The 9,318-nt window shown below is 40.8% G+C and overlaps 1 long non-coding RNA gene across 1 annotated transcript; it reads left to right on the forward strand.

Moving 5' to 3' along the window:
• The first annotated feature begins 4,023 nt into the window (after positions 1-4,023).
• On the forward strand, positions 4,024-7,550 carry LOC142112061 (uncharacterized). Its single transcript, XR_012681145.1, has 3 exons — positions 4,024-4,097; positions 4,201-4,222; positions 7,465-7,550. It is a non-coding gene; the product is annotated as an uncharacterized LOC142112061 (long non-coding RNA).
• The last annotated feature ends 1,768 nt before the right edge of the window (positions 7,551-9,318 follow it).

Here is a 9,318-nt window from a genome sequence, read left to right on the forward strand (position 1 = left end):
AGTCAGCACCCCAGTGGGTAGAGTACACACATTGGTTTAACCAATGTGAGTGGAGCAGCTTAATCCAGCAGCACGGAGATCCCAGGGTTAGCATTAATGTAATAGTAGTTGGGTCTCCCACTGGCTCAAATGTCTCCCTAACAGTATCTATAAAAATAAAATAAAAAACCAACTTTGCCTCTGCCTACTTGTATGCAAATCTTTAAGATAACAGAGGGCGGGGATTCGCCCGAGGTAACATAAACGCTGAGGGGCAGGTAAAAGAAAAGTAAAAGTATAGCAAGAGTTAACTCCACTGGGGGTCAGGGGTCAGCCAATCAGTGGGGAGGTAGGGGGCCGGATTATAGTGTGTGGGGAGGCCCGCGTGCTCTCTATTCCTTTAAATCCTCTCTTCTTGGGGTGAGGGTGGGATTTGAAAGATAAAAACACATACTTTTAAATAAAACTGTGATTACACAGCATGAACAATGAAAAAATGTTTTTTTTAAATGAAACAAAAATACTGCCATGGATGTGCAATACAAAATGTATTGCAAGGTCTATACTGTTCTGCATGATAATTTGGCAAGTGATACATATACAATACAAAGAATATCCTAGTGACCACCATAGAATATAAAGAGCATCCTACTGATCGCCATACAATACAGAGAGCATCATAGTTATCGCCACACAGTACAGTGCCCAGTGTCTGTATCTGTATGTGTGTGGCCAGTGTCTGTAAGTCAAGCGCTGCCCGCGATCTCCGGGACGGCCGCCTGTATCCGCTGTAGTGCGTTTGGTTGCTAGGCAACCAGACGCCGGCTACTGCTACCACGGAGCATTCCCATTGCTTAGCAACAGGACGCTATGCTAAGCGCGCTAGACGCTAATCATGACAGCGCATAGCACTGAATTCCTATTGGCTCATGGGACTATTTAAACCCTCCTGGTGCTCCCCTCCAGTGCCAGAGTTTCAGGTCTACCCTGTGTCCTCCAGCATTTCCTCAGTGCTCCTGTGTATTGCTTGTCTATTGATTCCTGCCTGCCTGCTTGTGACCCTTGTGACCCGGATTGCCTTGACTACCCCTATTGGATATCCCTGTGTACCACGCTTTCAGAACGCTACCGACCCGGCTTGTCTCATCTACTCTTCGGATTCTCTTAGTGTACCTTCATTGCCTGTTCCGTTACCGACCCGACTTGTCTGACAACTCTTTCTCGTGCTTCGCTATCTGACTCGTGGAAGAACTGCGACCTGCGTGTCTCCTGCAGCTGAGTCCATACCTCCTTGTGGGGGTCCCTGGTGAATACCAGGGGCACGTTAGACTCCACACCTTCCTCCGAGTAGTGTCAACGATAGCAGGTATGCTATACTAAGTTGTGACACTGTACCTGTATGTGCGTCCAGTGTCTATACCTGCATGTGTGCGTCCAGTGTCTGTACCTGTATGTGTGCACCCAGTGTTTGTACCAGTATATGTGTGCCCAGTGTCTGTACCTGCATATGAGTGTCCAGTGTCTGTACCTGCATATGAGTGTCCAGTGTCTTTACTTGTACGTGTGCCCTGTGTCTGTACCAGGGTATGCGTGCCCAGTGTCTGTACCTGCATATGCGTGCCCAGTGTCTGTAACAGTATATGTATGCCCAGTATCTGTACCTGCATATGAGTACCCAGTGTCTGTACCAGTGTATGTAAATAAATAGGTCTCATTGCCCCCAAGTCAGCCACACATTTAATACCCTCTCATATGACCCCATTATTAAATAATAGTCCCCACCAGTAAATAAATAGCCCATTCTGACACCCCAGAAATAAATTAATAGCCCCCACCCTCATCCCACCTTTACATAAATATTTGTGTATATCATTGTGGTCACTTCTGGATAAACATGCAAATCACTACTGGGATGCACTCATACTGATATTATTGGAGAACAGTAGGTACTGCTGGGATACATTATAGGTATGGAGTAAATATTCTGATCATTACTGAAAAACAATGTTCGGGTCATTGAAGGGCTCTACTGGATATATGTGCCTGTTTGTTGTGATATGATGGCAATATCAGCTTCTACACATTTTTAATTATTCCAAGTTCAGTTATTTAAAATGAGGTAGCACTCCCCGATGGATTGATCTGGAGGCCTCCTGCTGCAGTGTATTATGCCTAGGCTCAGCTCTGGGGATTCCAATGGGCGCAAGATCTTTCCGGTTGAAATCTCATCCTATTACTTTCTGCACATGTCAAATTTGGGATTATTGCAAACTTCACTTCAAGCTTACTTCCACTCACTCCCATATAACACCTCTTTGGAAAAATCCCGCTTTTACTCCAGGACAATGTCCTTCCCATTTCAAGGCTTGGCAAGACAGAGATATTAGGATGGTGGGGGACGTTATACAAGCAAACCAATGTATTTCTTTACCTATTACTACATTTATGAATTTTTCACTTTAATTATACTTGCCTTTACCATAAAATATTATATATCTATTGTATGACTTGCAGATACTTGAGGGCTTATGTAAATTCACAGTGATGATGGTCACTAGCACTAACTAGACGCTTTTGCTGTTTGAAGATTAACCTCTAAAGATGATACAGTTTTCTTCTCCTCGTGCCTGTATTATATGGTTTTATGGGTGTATTTTACAATTAATTTCCTACAACTTACTAACATACACAAGAAGAAATATTATATCTGCTGTATTATAATGTATAATAATAATTAATATTAATATTGACTAGTGTATTAATGATAATAATATATAATAATAGTATATTATATGATGGTATGTAGTATGTATATGTATAAAATGTTATATATAATATAATATAATGTTGTATTGTATGTATATGTGTATATATATATATTATATTATATTGTATTTTGTAGTATTATGATATTATATAATAGTATTATATGGTGATATATATGATAATATATGATATAAAAATAATAATAATTATTCTATCTTTTATTCTTATTGATTGTAATTACTTCTTGTGACGAACTTTAATAAATAAAGTCTTAAAAATAAAATGAGGTAGCACATATTTATTACCAGCAATAATATAATATATATAATCCAGACTACCCTATATGAGAGGGCTGTTTTTAGTGATTTTAATGTATTACATATAATTGGTGCAATTCTAATCTAACAGCTTGCAAATCATTTTAGGAGAAGTACAACAGGGGGATTTTACTGATTTTGTGATGGTGTCAAAATACCCAAGTTAAAAAAATGAATAAGTTAAGATAACAAATACAATTACTAGTATAGCCGCTACCACTACCACATTGTAAGAATTTGTGTTTTACATCGCTGCACACATGTTTGACAGAGATGCCTTCCAGTATTGAGCTGCATAAATTATTATACTGTATTTACAGCAGGTGACTAGTGCAGGACTGGAAACAACAGGAAATGCCATTCTGAGCTGAGGCATTCTGCTGAGGAGGGAGGAGGCAGCCATAGAGGAGGGGCAGACTGCAGACCAACCCTGAGCCCTGTATTTGTCTGCTCAGCTCCATGTGACAGGACAAAAGCCATTCACGGAGCTGGTGGACCGGTGTGAGAGAGGCAGCACACAGTAGTATATGGAGACAGGTACAGATACTAAAAGCCTCCATAAGCCAGTGCTGGTCCCATCTCTTCATAACATAAAACAAATCCTGATCCTCATGCCAGCGCCTCCCCCTTACACCAAGTAACCGCAGCCTCCTTCCCACTCAGCAACAACCAGCCTCGTGATTCGCTGCCTGTTGCTATGAACTGATGGGACAACTCCCTGGCAACCTAAATAGGTTACAAGCAACTCCTTTCTTAGGAACACAAACATCCCTCCCCCCTGCGTGCGCCGGGTGTCAAAAAATATAAATACAAATGAAAAAAGAAAAATACACATGAGGCGGCCACATTAGGCCGCCGGCCTACCGGGAAAGTTCCCAGTAAGGCCTATGGCCAGTCCACCCCTGCCGAACACCCAAGCCACATAGGGCCAAAACCCATAAGGTCATCCATATATGTGCTCTGACTTTCTGTATGTGATAACATTCTGCATTTTTTATTTGTAGTGTGCAGGAAAAAATAGATAAAGTGCCTCATGTAAGTTATTTAACATATAACATACGGGAATGGTGAAAGGTAGTTTACATGTTTAAGTATTTATGTTCATTCTGTACTTACTCATTTTTTCTTACTTTTATAGGTGAGGATCATATTTGTAAAAGGTACGTTCTGTTAGGGTGTGTTACACTAGTTTATGTCAGTAACATTACTAATCACATTTATTTTTATACAAATGTTTTCAGTAAACACATTCAAAATTATAAATTTTGTGTTTCAGAGACAAGACCTGAAGACCAGTAATTATGTTATTATATTTTACTACTTGGATACTTCATATATGGGAAAACCACATTAATATTAGCATATTCTTACACTAGATTTTTTTCTGACAAAATAATGGTGTACTCTATTGTTTGTATCTTTTATATTGGTTGACATTTTATAATACTGTCATCATTCAAATTGTCGACCTAATAATACTGTCTACAATTGAATATTCAAACAAATAAATGTCTAGCCATTAACCGAATGTCCTACTCAGAGACAACATTAAGAACTATGTAGTATGTGCGCTCTGCAGTATTTCCCATGCACAGTATGATCAGATAAAAAGATATAAGATAAAAAGGATTGTAGAAATTTATTTCAATTAGTGGCACAGGCGCCAATTTATATAATTGCAGATGTAGTTATTTTTTATATTGTCTTGTATTTCTGTATTTTACATGTATTGGTTTCTAAAGCAGTATGACAGGGGAGGAAATTGGAATTTTGGTAACTTTTCTAATGGAATCCTCATGCTAATTAATTATTTTCAAGTGAAGTGATCAACACTTGGTTAGCCTGTATACATGGCAGGGGGCTGCCACCTTTCTATCCTGTGTGGCTTTCATCCTGCATCTTAGAGCCTGACTGAATAATACAAGCAGCAAGTGATTGAGGATATCACAGATTGATGTGAATTTTGTTAAAAGTTAAAATCGTGTTAACTCCATGTTTGGAGGATATATCACAGCCGTATGGTAAATATCTGATGTAATATATCAGACGTTTTATTGCCTTGTCGGAAAAGGGCACTAGTTTACCTCCTTCCAGGCTGTGTCTAAATCTGTCTAAAAAGAGACCTGTTTGACAATGTACTGTATCATTCCATCTGTACACTTCTGGAAACATCACTTGTACCACCAACTGGCGTGCAACTGTCCTTATTAGGGCTACACGAGCTTGACTGCTTCAAGATCCTGCTTTGATGTCTACTTACCTGCTGTAATTCCTGTGACCTACAGATTAGACCAATCTAATCTGTTATGTGGCTGTTCTGAGGTTGGGACCCAGCATTCCAGTACCAACGCTCTGCCCGCTACCTTGCAACTCTGGCCAGTTTAATAGGCAAGGGGGAACCATCCACAGCAACCATGATCTAAAGGAAGAGGTCATGTGTACCAACCCAGGTGCCCAGCGAGGGGGTACAGTAGCAGCAAAAGTTACCCAGCAGGAAGCGACTCTAGGCGCCGGTGAAGGAGCCTAGTAGTGAAAGCAGCATGCCCCACCTCCTGCAAATAGAGGGGTGCAATTGGGACACAGATAGGTGATGGTGCCAAGGCAAGCCCAGCCGGTTCCCAGTAAACACGGACAGGGAGGCATAGGAGGTCCATCCTGTCCCAAGTACATTTTCTCTTGGACAAACCATGTTACAAAGCAAAGGGTGCAAATTAGTTTATTATTATTATTACCATTTATTTATTTAGCGCCACTAATTCTGCAGCGCTGTACAGAGAACTCGCTCACATCAGTCCCTGCCCTATTGGGCCTTACAGTCTAAATTCCCTAACACCCACACACAGACAGACACACACACACACACATACACACACACAGTCAGACAGACTAGGGTCAATTTGTTAGCACCCAATTAACCTACCAGTATTTTTTGGAGTGTGGAAGGAAACCGGAGCACCTGGAGGAAACCCACGCAAACAGGGGGAGAACATACCAAATCCTCACAGATAAGGCCATGGTCAGGAATTGAACTCATACAATTTTATCATGTGTTATCATTATGTCCAGTGTCATATTAGCTAGGTGCACTATCTGCATACACTGTTTATGTACATATGTTCATCTCAAGATGCGACCAACTCCTAGTAACATTAGCACCAGATGTCAGGCACACAAGTGTCTATACTTATGACCGACATTAGCGTAGAAAAAGCGTAGAGAAGTAGAATAACTGTGTTAGTAGGAAATACAATATCGCATTACCCTATTTCTTCTTGATACTGCAATTCACGTTGTCTGGCCCACAGTTCTGTGACGTCTCACGTCCTTGCATAGCAGGGTGGGGCCTGAATGATGTGAATTGTCCGTATATGTAGCGTATTTTGCGTGAAATTGTACTGCGCATAAACACAAATGGACCCTATGCCAATGAATGCAATGACCCTTTTGACTCATCATGACTACAGAGGTGGAACAGGGGAGGGAAGGTGTAGACAAATGTAGGCCATGCTCAGTTAGGGCTTTACGACGATGATGATGCGACCGATTCAAGCCCTGTGTTTGTAGTAAAGTGCGCTTGTTTTCAGCCGTATCTTTTGCACCCGCTACAGGACAGATGTAACTGCCGACTATGCTGATAGTGATGACTGACACGGCATAGTCTTTGGTTTAGAAATTACAAGTATGGGTGCCACTAGCTACCACAGAACTACTGTATGTAACTAAGATATACTATTAAAACGCATTGTATGCACATTACTCATTGAAACTATATTTATTTATGTCATTAATGTAAAAAAAAACTATTTAAATATTGTATTAAAAACATATATTGATATCTATAATTATACTGTTAGAAGCTGTTATTTTATATTTTGCTAAAGTATAAGTTTTTATTGTTCTTACACATGTGCGTGTACTGCAGTCTGTTCTGTGTGTCTACCTATGACAAGTACTGTTTAGACAGAGCGCGCTTACACCCAGAGTCAGATAGAAACTTGAGATTTGAATTTGAATATAGTCGGAACTACGCACAAGTTCCGTGCACTTATAAACACACAACTTACATGCAAGTTACATCCGAACATGAATCAGACCCACAGTGTTTAGTTTTGTAGCTCTAGGATACAATACTGCTCTGCTTTACTATTTACATTAGATACATTTGTATCCAAAACACAGGGTTTTTTTGTATCCAAGGGAAAAAAAAACAAAGAACTCTGCTGAATGATATAAAGATATGGCTCAAAGGTACAGACTAAAGGCAGAAAAATAAACAATGTATATAGTAAATGTTGCTGAAAATTATGCAAGCAATCTAAAGTAATTAGAAGTTGGAAGCTCCTTTAACATTTTTTTTACATGTTTGAAGATTTTTTAAAAACTTTTTACTTTTGTCTAACAGAGTCGACTTTACTAAATATGACAGAAAATCTGCAGACACGTATGTACCATGAATAGATAGTTTTCTTGGCATTATGACATATTATTCCTTCTTACAGGATGATTAAGATACAGGGTTATTGGATGTGCCATTTCCTAAAGTGATGCTCAGACAAAAGCATAGTTGCCAACTTTCCAGTCTCCCCGTTGGGAGATCCCGGAGGGGATGTCAGGTGACAATTGGGGAGATGACGTAGTGACGCAATCTTGTTACCATGGCCCTGTCATTCAATGCCGCTATTTGCAGCAATTGCTCATCAGGGACGGTGCATAACCACGCTAATAGCGTCAAAAGCCCCACCTCTGCACAGCACCCGGGAGGGAGTGTGCTCTTAGAGAGTCCACGGACTGCCTTAAAATCTAGAACCACCTGAACCTTTCGGGAGAGAAGGCAAGTATGGGCAAAAGTGAGGACCATGGGTGTAAGACAATTGCTGCAAATATTAATTATCAATCTATACCATCTCAGGAGGGGCATTTTGGTGGGCCTACTGTATAGTCTGCAGTATACTATGTGAGTCGTGATTAACATATTTAACACAAGATCTCTTTCTTGTGCCAACACATCAGTGGCAATTAGTGGTGAATACCCAGATGAAGACATCTTATTGATGTTCCACCCTGCACAAAAGTCTATTAAATGTTAAACAGTAGTTATGGATTGTTTTTCTCAACTATAATGCTGGTAATTGCTTTATTGGTTAATGATAATGTCTGTATTATATGGTTTAGTTGTAATAAAGTGATGCTGGTTAATACCTGTTATGGCCACCAGTGCGGCATAAACTCATAGAACAGATAGAAGAGGTCTTCACCTTTAGCAGCCGCCTTTCCCATAGAGACTGGTTATGCTCACAGGTACTCGGATGCCCCCAGGTCTTATGCTCAGAGTAGTATGAGTTTATGCTAACACGGTAGCGCACAGGTACAGGAGGTAGCACACGGAGTAGCGGCAGGCCAGAGATCAGCTGACTGGACAGAGCATCAGAGAGAATGTCAGGTACAGGCAGAAGGGTCAAGGTCACAGGCACAGGTTCAGGATCCAGGGACAAGCGATAGGTCAGGGACACTAGCAGTGGTTCAGAGTTCAGGTACAGGCAATAAGAGCCAATCAGGACAGAGGAGGACAGGGCTGACAATCAGCCTCAGGAGGCAGTTAATTAATTACTAGCTAGACTTAGCATAGGTAATAACATAACAAGGAAGCTTGTATAAAAATATAAATGAACCAGTTTAAATCATATAAGAGCCCCCCCTGGAGTTGGAGGATGTCCCTACACCCTCCTACATCTATGCCACAAGGATAATCCCAAAGAATAATAACAGAGCATAGAACTAGAGCACGTTCCCGGCTGCTAGATCCCACCAGGATGGGGCGTACCGCCACGGCTCGTGACAAAACCGAAAAGAAATTTGCTATTTACCATCTCCATCCTTTTCCCATCTTGTATTGATATGTAACTTGTCCATGAGTAACCTAATTATTCGCCAACTTAATTTTTACCTTCCATTGCCCACATGTTCCTCATAAACCCACAACATCTCAGACATTTATACCTATAACTATCCGAGTACCAGAACCCCTTTTCCCATACTGGTTGGCCACTTCTCCCGACATATGTTTCCTGTTTGATGTGCTTGGCCATTTTTAAACTGATTACTTATGCAAATAACATCCTACTCTATTGCGATGCACATCCTTAAGCTGGGTACACACTACAGAAATTTCGACCAACTTTTTATGCTGAGCGAGTTTACATGCGACCGATGGTCCGATCGCTCGGTCCGTGGACTGCATACACACTAGCCTCGTTTT

Source organism: Mixophyes fleayi (assembly GCF_038048845.1).
Source record: "Mixophyes fleayi isolate aMixFle1 chromosome 9 unlocalized genomic scaffold, aMixFle1.hap1 SUPER_9_unloc_2, whole genome shotgun sequence".
Classification (NCBI taxonomy): Eukaryota; Metazoa; Chordata; class Amphibia; order Anura; family Limnodynastidae; genus Mixophyes; species Mixophyes fleayi.